A 10,685-nucleotide genomic window follows, 5' to 3' on the forward strand; every position below is an offset into this window, starting at 1 on the left:
TGAAGGACATCTAGGTTGTTTCCAGGTTCTGGCTATTACAAATAATACTGCTATGAACATAGTTGAACAAATGCTTTTGTCATATGATAGAGCATCTCTTTATCACAAGCCAAATAGTGCTAATCAGAACTTTCAGACAAGTTCAATAGGGTCAGATAAAATGATGTTCTCTGGATTATATAATTTTCTCTTTTTTCCCTTCATTATGTGATAGCAGAGAACTCTATACTGATGTGTTTTGTTGCTATTTGAAGGAACATTTCAATTTCTAGTTATAAAATATATTGATTTTTCCATCCTATTGATACCTGCTTTTATTAATGTCTGTATCTTTAGGATTTTTTAACAAATATTTGTTTTGTGCCAGTTACATGCCAGGCATTTCTCTGTGCTGTTAGCAGAACAGTAGCTCTGGTACCATGGAATCTGTTTTGTTTAGGGGGGATGGAGAAAGACAGATGACCACAGAGCAGAAGTGTTTCCTAGAGTGACTCCTGCTGGGGATAAGGTGTGGAGAGGAGCTAGGGCTGGAGTGACTCCTGCTGGGGATACTAGAAATTGTAAACAACCTTCGTTAAAGGTATTTTGCTAGGTGTATTAAGTGTATGTATATACTCAGCCATGAGTGATGGTGCACACCTACATAATCCCAGTACCCAGGAGGCCGATGCAGGAAGGTTGTTCCAAGTTGGGGGTCTGGGTAAGATACATTGAGTACAAGGTCTGCCTGAGGTACAGAGTGAAACCCTATCTTATAAAAGAAATATTCGTGTGTGTGTGTGTGTGTGTGTGTGTGTGTGAGAGAGAGAGAGAGAGAGAGAGAGAGAGAGAGAGAGAGAGAGGAGAGAGAGCGAGCGAGCCCTAACTGCTGCCTGGTGGCTTTATGAGAAGTTGAGAGCTGTTATGACTCTCCTAGCCATAGAAATATTAACTACACCAGAAGGAGGTGATGGACTGATTAGCTGACTTTCTGCTTTTCTAAAGCCTTTCACCGTTTCTTACATGCACACTCATATATGTTTAATTATATTTTGACATTGAAGAAAATTTCTCAACCCATACATTCTTACTACTAGTACAGCAGAACGTCTCCTAAGTCTAGATAATAAGTTTAGTCATAGAAGGCAAAGAAGTACTTCAAAATGGGTGCTTTCGAAAAACTCAAAACAATTCAAAATAATTTTTTTCTGGCACATGTAGGAAATTTGTGTTTATTCTGTGTGGCTTTTACTTTAGGGAAAAAAGCTAACCTTCCCAGTTCAGGGTTCACCCCTGCAGAATTTTTAGCCTCTTAAGGATAGAGTTTTTGGCTGGATTAATGGCAGGCCAAGGGAAGTACAACACCCTTTTCTAGTCTCATACCCTCATTGCACTTGGTGTAATTGATTGTCTTTGGATAGTGTTCATGTTTGCCTGTGAGTTGTTAGCAAAGCTTAGGGATCAGACGGTGGTTCTCAGCCATCTTTGGAAATCACAGACGGTGGTTCTCAGCCATCTTTGGAAATCAGGCCATGAGGGTAAAAGATAATGTGTGTGCCTTCTATATGTGAAGTTTGATTTAGCCCCGAAAAGCCATTCCCTGAAAGATCAGAAGATGTAAGCAGAGCAAAGCAGAATTAGCCCCGGGGTGAACTTTCTCATATACACTCCATTTCCCAGCTTTCCTAATGAGCATGGCATGATGGCATAGCTGCGTTTCCTGGGGAAGCTAACCTGGTTCTAAGATGGCAGTCTTTCAGGCCCTCAGAGGAATGAATTGCCTGGTATTCCCAAGTTTTAAAATACTTTCCTCCCTTTCAAGTGCTACTTGGCAGCAGCTGAGGAATGCTAAAGCTGCTTTAAGTGCCAATTAAGGCCAATTATAACCCGCCTGGCCTGCTGAGACGAAGGAGTTAGTGGAGCTTGTGTTCTTGTAAGACGAAGCACTGCCTGCCGCCAGCGACCGGAACACAGTATTTCCTGACTGCCAACAGCTTGTTTGCCGCCGTGCAGAACATAGGATGATACTTGCGCTGGCTTTTAGGGGCGCTGTTTAGGAAATCCAAGGTTTGTGAAGGATAGACTAAATTCTGTAGTACGAACTTACATGTTACTCTAATCCTTCAGTCTCTTCAAGTGCTGTCTCTCCATCCTTCTTCACCTTGGTTGCGATCAGTGATAGATAAGATTGCCTGACTGCCTGCTCTGTACTTGGCCCTGCACTGTGTGTCTTTCTTGATTTGCTCCCCACCTGTAGGAGTCGGCACAATGCCAGATGAAGCCAGAATCCTCTTTCCCTGGATTGTACAGTTGGACGTGCTCAGACCAGCCTCTGTGCTTTCATCCCAAGCCCTCTTTGCCCTCTGGCTGCTAGGAACTCCAGTCCACAGTGCATACCCTTAGGGTCACTGCATGACTCTGCACCGCAGTAAAGCTGGTGTGTGTATACCATTCAAACGGTGACAGAGGATTGGACTGCAAGGTGAGGATGTAAGATGATATTTACATCTTAGAAAAATGGTATTTTCATCTTTTTTTAAAAAAAAAAGATTTATTTATTGATTTATTTATTTATTATGTATACAATGGTCTGCCTGCATGTGTCCTTGCAGACAGAAGTTGACACCAGATCTTATTACTGGTGGTTGTAAGCCACCATATGGTTGCTGGGAATTGAACTCGGGACCTTTGGAAGAGCAGCCAATGAGCCATCTCTCCAGCCCCTATTTTCATCTTTTTAATGAGTTGTCTTAATTATTTTCATAGGAAAATATAGACTACAGCAATAACAACAACAGCAAATCTTCATGTACACTGTTGAAAAATTATTTAAACAGAGTAGTAATGTTTTCCAGAAAAACAAAGCCAAAGCCAGGGCTGCCTCAAACAAGGCTTTCTTCAGAGCACTGAGTCGTGTCAAATCTGATCTTTATTCTTGGTTATTGTATTTATGTACACATTCTCAGTTCGTTATCACTCACGCTTTCTCTAACATAGTTAAAAACGAATTCAAATTATTTCTCTTAGCCACAAACCTGCCTGCATCGCAGCTGCTCTATAGGCTGAAGTCGAAATCCCAGGTCCCAGGCCAGCCTCATCATCAGCAAGACAGTCTCAGAATAAAGTAGACATGAGCAGGCTTCAGAGACCTTTTCTGGCTGCTCACTGTACCCCGACTTAGTCCCACAACAGCCACAGTTCCCTGCTTTCAGGAGTTTGTTTTCTTATGAGCACTGTCCCTGTATAGAGAAGGGATGGTTAGGGAAGCACACACACAACTACAAATGCTCGGTGACTTTAAATTGTTCATTGTTTCTAGCCAGTAGGGAAATGCAAACTAAAACTACTTTGAGATACCACCTCAACCCAGTCTGAATGGCTGTCATCAATAAATTTCAACAACAGATGTCAAAAAGGATTTGGAAATAAAGAAAACCCTCATATACTGTTTGGTGAGTGTGCAAATTAATGTAGTCATTGTGGAAATCATTTTGGAGATTTCTCCAAATTAAAAAGGGAAAAAGCTACCATGTGACCCCCACTGTTTCACTCCTGAGCATGTACCCAAAGAACTTCATACCCTAGGCAGACATATTTGCATCTCCGTGTTTGTTGCTGCTCTGTTCACATCAGCAAGGAAGTGGAACTAACCTAGTTGTCCATCAACAGAGATAAATGGATAATGAAAATTTGGTATGTTTATAAAATGGAATACTATTCAACTCTAAAGAAAAATGAAATCACAAAGTTTGCTGGAAAATGGATAGACTTGAAACTTACATTAAGTGAGGCCATATAATCTCAAATAAAAAGTTCCATATATTCCCCCTCCTAATCAGAATCTAATAAATAGTGTTTATATGTAAACAAGTACACCTGTGGATATTGTATAGCAAGTAGAAAAGAACTAGAAGGACCATGTGTTAGCTGATGCAGAGTGAATGCAAGCTCATAATGGGATGGATACAAAGATAATTGTCTTCTTAATTCTCACTCTCCTGGCTTGATCATCTCTGGTGGCAGTGCATAAGAACACTCTTAGTAGTGAAAGGGTGAAACACATGGCTTTGGGTACAAATGGCCACTCAAACTGTTCATGGGGTTGTGAGTCTTTGCGTCTGATTAATTAGGGCATGTAGGTTGTTTTTTGTTTGTTTGTTTGTTTGTTTGTTTGTTTTGCAACCATCTTTGTCATAAAATTTAAAATAAAAGTAATAAATGTAAATTTAAAAAGATACTCAGACATTTGCACGAATGGCCACTGAAGGCTGGTCCCATGTGTGCAGTGGGACTGAGCCTCAGTAAGAAAGGCCCCTTGTCCCAGAGACCCTTCCGTTGTCCCCTGGGGCTGGCAGGTGAGTCACTGTGGACAAAACTAAAACCTTTTGCACTTAGATTGCACATGATTTGCTTCTCTTCTGGGTTAAGAAATCCAGTGAATTAGCTTGAAATCTTCTCTATTAACTATTATAAACAGGGTCTCACTCAGTCCACTATTGCCTGACTTACTATGTAGCCCAGGCTACCCTAGAATCCCAGAGATGATCCCAAGATCTGGGAACAGGGTGCGAACCAAGATACCCAGATGGTCTTTGTTTGTGCTAATTAATTTTAGGATTTCAGGATAAGTGTTTTTTATCGTGTACTTATCAACCTGCTCATCTCCTCCAGTGTCTTCAGGACTACTGCCTGGGTATCCACACTGCAGTCGCCCTGCAGCCCCGACACTTGCTGCAGGTGTAAAGCAGTGGGCAGTGCTCTTTCTTCAGTTCATTTAGAGCATATTTCTGCTCTCCCTCAGTCTCTCCTGCCTTCTGGTAAGATCATTTACACCAGAGAGTTCCTGACTTTTGCTAGCAGTCCCCCCCCCCCTTGTCCTCTCATAGCCCACTCTATTCTGCTGGCCATCTTCAGTCTAGACTTCGCCAAGTGCCTTGACAGTGTTCTCTCCTCTCTCTCTCTCTCTCTCTCTCTCTCTCTCTCTCTCTCTCTCTCTCTCTCTCTCTCTCACACACACACACACACACACACCTGTGACTCTCTCTCACACACACACACACACCTGTCTTTGTCTCTCTCCCTCACACGCACACATACACACATGTGGGGACTCCATCATTCCCCCCCCCCTACTTTAACATTTTCAATGTTCTTTCTGACCCTGCAAGCATCTGAGGTATTATTCCCTAAAACTCAGATCAGCTGGCAATTTATCTCAGGTCTGTTTAGCAGTAAAGATTGTAGGTATCAGGAAGGGATAGTTTGTGGAGATTGTCACAGTGATGAGATGGGGGCAGCCAAGCCAGCATCACCCACTCACAAGGAGCTAAGCTACAGGAGAGCTCGCTGGTTTGCCTCTCCAACGATTGGATGGCTTAACCACACAATAAGCAAATATAGTATTGGGCAGATTTGAAAATATGTATAAAAAATGGGTCCAGATTGTTCTTAACTTGATTTAGGAAGGAAAACTTGGCTTTAAAAAGATTGCTTAATACACTTGACTCCTTAGTGAGTATAGCTAGTGTAGGGAAATAAAACATGGAGAAAGGCTCCTGATATTTATAGAAATACCATAATTACTCAGGTTTTAAATCAGCCCTTATACTTTCAGTAGCATTGCTACTCTACAGGTATCTGGAAAACAGCAGTGTGAGTAACTCACATTTGTAATAGGCAAATTCATAAATTCCATTTTCAGTTCTGACCATCCGCCTCTCTTTAATGGAGAGGAGTGGTTTTCAGCCTATGGGGTCGCATATCAGATTCCTGCACATAAGCTACTCAGATTACGATTCATAGCAGTAGCAAAAGTGCAGTTATGAAGTAGCAGTGAAAATAATTTTATGGTTGGGGTCACCACAACAGGAGGGTCACAATATTAGGAAAGTTGAAAACCACTGATAAAGAGGAATTAATTTATACCAGCCAGCATACCTTGTATGACCATATTAGATGAAATTAAATTCCACCCCATTATCTGTTGATCTGCCAGGACCTTTGTCATTCAAGTGCTTTTTACAGTAGTAGCAAATGTTACATAAGCCCAAACATGGAGCATATTTGGAGTTGGTGGGCAGACTCAAATCATGATGCAGGCTTGCAGTAGCAAGTGTGCAGTGAAGCACGGCCGAGCTCTGAATGGAAGGCAGCAAGGAGCCTCTTGGGAGGAGCCCTTCCTCTGCACAGAAGCCAAGAGCTCCGCTGGGTGAGTTTTTCCTGGCAGTTTTCAGAAGCTGGCTTTGGCCTGGGGCCTGGTTCTGAATAAGCCTGTGGAAGGTAGGTTAGGACTTTGCTAACTAGCATAGAGCCAGCGGAGTCTGGAGAGTTTGTGGAGCCCTCTTTTCCTTCTGGGTTTGTCCTGTCCTGCTAAGGGCCTGGAGGGAGGGCTCTGCTGCTCCAGTGCTGGAGGGAGGGAGCTCTGGTGCTTGGGATCAGTGCTAATCTCAGCAAGAGGGATTAGCTGCTGCAAGCTGTCCACAGGAGCCATTCTGAAATGTCATTTGAGTGATCTGGCCAAAGTTCAAATGCAGACAGGAGTTGAGTTTGCTATTAACTCATAGGAAGTGCTGAGGTCTGCATCAAACAACTCCCAGATTTCAGAACACGGAGAAAGCATTGGGTACTACCCTCTAAAAATGGAAGAGCCTTGTAACAACCCTCTGACTGTTTTGTTTTTTAATCTTGCGGTGAGTGAGGTTTCGTGACAGACAGCTCAGTGTTTCCTGTAGAATGTGTTTGAAAGTTATTTTGTCCGGTACTTGAGATTCACAGTAGAATCTTAAACAGCACTGTGTGAAGGACAACGGCTTCAGAGCAGACGGCAGCGAAAGTGTGTGCACTTCACCATGGTTTTTACTCAGATATTTGTATTTTTTTAGTTGTATTGTTGCAGCACCAGCAGAACTACGCTAATTACTTATCTCATTTTTTCAGTCTTTGGGCCAGGAGTGAGATGACAGTCAAGTTCTTTAGTTTTTACTGGGTTCAAGTTTCATGCCTTCTTCAATAATGTGCTTGACTGAGTGGTTTCAATTCAGGTTAAAACAGCTCCCCAGTTGTAGGGTTTTAAATATAAATAGATCTTTAATCAGAATGCTGGTGCTAGGATTTTTCTCAAAATTGCCAGCTTTAGTGTTGGTGTTTCTGGTTTCATTTTTGCTGGCGTTAGTGCCTTTCATTTGCAGGTAGAGTAGACACGTTTTCTCTGTAGAAAAACGAGCTTGACTGTCACCAGAGGCACCCTGCCTCACTCCTGACTGACAGGTGCGTGGAGGCGGAGCCTGTGGGCAGTTTCTGACTGAGGTTTGCTGTTGTCCTGTTTTGGTTCATTAAGTTTACTGTGCTCGTCCAGAATAAGATGAAATAATAAGGGTGCCGAATTAGGGTACTGAGACAGATCGAGCCAGCACGCAGCAGGTGGTGCTTCTGTCTGTTGCTCCCTGGAATTGAGCCTCTTCCTTGATCAAAGAGATGAGACTGACTGGGGTTCTACACAGAAGTTCCACCTTTAAAAAGCTATGAAAACAAAGTCTATAATTACTGGTTTGCTATGTTGTTTTTAATGTTCTTTCTCTTCACTTGTGAAAATAAAATTACATTATGTACCAAGGCAGCCTAAAGTTGTTGCTGTAGCACATACAGGCCTGAAACTCATGTCTTTTCTGGCCTCAGCTTCCCAGGTACGGGGTTTACAGGTGTGAACCACTACCTCTGGCTAAATATTTTCTTTTGTTTTATTTTCACATTTTAATCATTCTTAGAGAATAAGCTGACAGCTAAAATATTATGGCAAATTGATGAATTTGTAGGGTGATGTCCCCCTCAACAGATAGCTGTTCCCCAAGATTGGTGGGTTGGGGAGTTCTCACCACTCTTACTTTGCTTTTCCCTTCTCTTGTCGTATATTGATAGCCACAGAATTGAAGCATCGCAAGGGAGTAATGTGATAGTATGTCCGAGTGATGATGTGAGGTCATATCTACTTCCAGCCCAGTGTTTGGTGGCTGTACTCTGTCAGCACCCTTTGGATAGCACCTAGTTTCCTGAGGACAGCAAAGAAAGAGAAGTCCCTATGACTCTTGGCAAAATAAAGTTGTCAGCCACCTTGTTATTCATGGATTGTCAATGGATGCAGTCAGAAATAGGGACACCTATATCACAGTGGTGGCCAAAACATCTTGACGATTGGGTTTTGTTCAGAGCTATATATAGCAGCTTTTTCTGAGAAGGTATTCTCCCTGACGTGTGTCTGAGGCAATAGTAGCCCTCAAGTAGAAGTCTGAGTCTGTGACAGATCTCAGAACTAGACAGATAGGAGGCCTGTGGGAGCCCAACTGGCCCTCCAGGGTGTTCCTTCAGTTTTCCTTCCAACAAGGTGTCCATGACAGCACTGGGGAGGAAGAGGTGCTGCTGCCAGGCCCAGTGGTAAGGGTTGGTGACATTCGGTATTCCTGTCTCTGGCAAGGTATTGGGTACCTTTGAAAAGTGGTTTTCCAGTGCTCTCAGAGCCCTACACGTTAATCAGGCAAAGAGGATGTTCCCTGCGTGTTCGTGTCTCTCACATACGTGAGAGCACAGTAAAAGGACAGTCCTCTTGGGGTGCATTCCTGGCAGTGATTATTTGAGGTTGCCATATTCCTACTCCTTTCTTAGCAACATTATTTACAGTCCATTCACGCTCGTCCCTCCCCCACCAGTGGAGTCATTCTCCCTTGTAATCTGCCCTTTGTGATCTGTTCTCTTTCATGCGCAGTGTGAATGGCTCACTGCAGTGTGAGCCCTGCCCAGAGATGTGGAAATGCCAAGAGGCCCAGATCCTTTAGTGCGGCCTTTATTTCCGTTATAAAGCACTGACTTGAGGAGCTTGATAATTTGATTATAGACCTTTGGTGAAAAGTTGTTTCAAGTGGCCCAAGTGCTGTAAGTGACTCTCTTTTTTCCACTTCTTACTCAGGTTTTGCTTTAAAAAGCACCCCTACGTTAGAGGAAAGGAAAACACTTTGGCAGAGGTAGCAGTTGGAGACTAATTTGTTAGGGCAGCCAGTATTGAAATCATCCCTTTCAGTTAAATCTCTCTAGTGGAAATGATGCCAAGTGCTTTGTGGTGAAGAGTTCTTTCTCAGTGTTTTCCAGTGCCATTTGTAACCCACCTAAACATGTCTGAAGTGCCTCCCGGCCCCAGCTCGGCACGCCAGAGGTCTGCTCTGGATCCCCCAGCTTACAGTTGGAGTGTTTGAGGGACAGTCCCGCCGGTGGCTTCCCTCTCAGCAATTAGACCATGTCAGACTTTCTCTAGAGCATCTCATCCCATGCCAGGAGAACCTAAAGAAACAGAATCAAAGAGAAAGAAGTTTGAGACGTGGCTGCAATAGAGCTAGCCGTGCTTGCTGGTCAAGTGCGTAGGCGTGCTTCTAAATAGAAGGGGACAGTGACAGGAAGCGCTGGTCCCTGTCAAAGTGACACTGTTACCTAAAAATGCCCCTGTGCCCAGTCCATGCCGAGATTTCTCAAATGGGGTGCCACGTGGTTCTTTTAAGAAGTTATTAAAATAAATATGAACTCCTAATTAAACTTAAGCCAATGTTAGATAGGCATTGCTTAGAGTAGGGCTGAAGCAGACACCTAGTCAGCTACTCCGTTTACTAAGCTTAGCAAATAAGAAACCGAGTGGACAGAGTTTGGAAAGGTCTGAAGCCTTAGGGAACGCTGCTGTAGTTTGGAGTTGGTGTGTGAGTAGGAGCTCCTGGGCGTTGAGTCTTGATTTACCCCTCTTTGTATTCTTGGGCATTCCTGAGGAGGTCATGATCATAAGGAAGGACAGGTGATACAATTGATGTTTTTACATGTTGTCTTTGGCAGGCTGAAAATAGAGTCTTAACATTTGAGGTTGAGAAAGAGCACATTAGTGACCTGTGGTGTTTACAGCCTGCACATCAGAGTGATCAGTGTAGGTCAGTGAAGGCATCCGTGTGAATGAGAGAAAGATTCTAAAGTACACCGCCGCGTGTTATGCCTGGCCAGGAATCTGCGTGTGTCTTACATGTACTTTACATTTTGTGACCACATAAGAGGCTGATTATTAAGTTTTTCTTTAATGGAAGGTGATGGTGGGATGTTTTTGGACTGAGGCTTCCAGAGACTGTATGAATTTATACATTCTTGATGCCAAATGCATACTGTTTAGCCTTCCCTAGCAGTGTCTTGAAGGAAAGTCATGAGTTTGTTGCTCTTACAGAGCCGAGTGTGTACCATGATCACCTTCTTCCGTTCCACCTCCATCTTTTCATGAGTTTCACTTCTGTCCTGTCAGGAAAATAAGCTAACTTTTAAAATCATAAAATACAATTAGCTTGAGTAAACATCTTTTGTTGTGAATTTATTTATTTTGGATGAATTCTAAGTTTCCCCAAAACTGCTGTCAGAGGAGACCTTAGCACAGTGGTTCCCGCTCTCAATGTCAGCAGGGGAGCTCCGTGAGACCCACATTTGCTACAGCCAAATGCAGAGTTCCCGTTTCGATCTTTTCCACATCAGGGAGAGGGGCTTTGTTACTCTCTATGGATCCTGGGTAGCAGTAGGAGCCTTCAGCTCCTGTCAGCCATGCAGTCCTGGGGGGAACGGCTGCTAGTCTGGGGTACACTGTGGAGGCTGGAGCACTGGGGTACACTGGAGGCTGGAGCACTGGGGTACACTGTGGAGGCTGG

The 10,685-nt window shown here is 43.4% G+C and overlaps 1 protein-coding gene across 1 annotated transcript in view; it reads left to right on the top strand.

Annotated features, from left to right (window-relative positions):
* Atxn7 (ataxin 7) overlaps positions 1-10,685 on the top strand; it is a 154,320-nt gene that overhangs the window by 108,272 nt on the left and 35,363 nt on the right. The window lies entirely within an intron of this gene.

The sequence above is a fragment of the Microtus ochrogaster genome, chromosome 6, assembly GCF_000317375.1.
Source record: "Microtus ochrogaster isolate Prairie Vole_2 chromosome 6, MicOch1.0, whole genome shotgun sequence".
In the NCBI taxonomy this organism is placed as follows: domain Eukaryota; kingdom Metazoa; phylum Chordata; class Mammalia; order Rodentia; family Cricetidae; genus Microtus; species Microtus ochrogaster.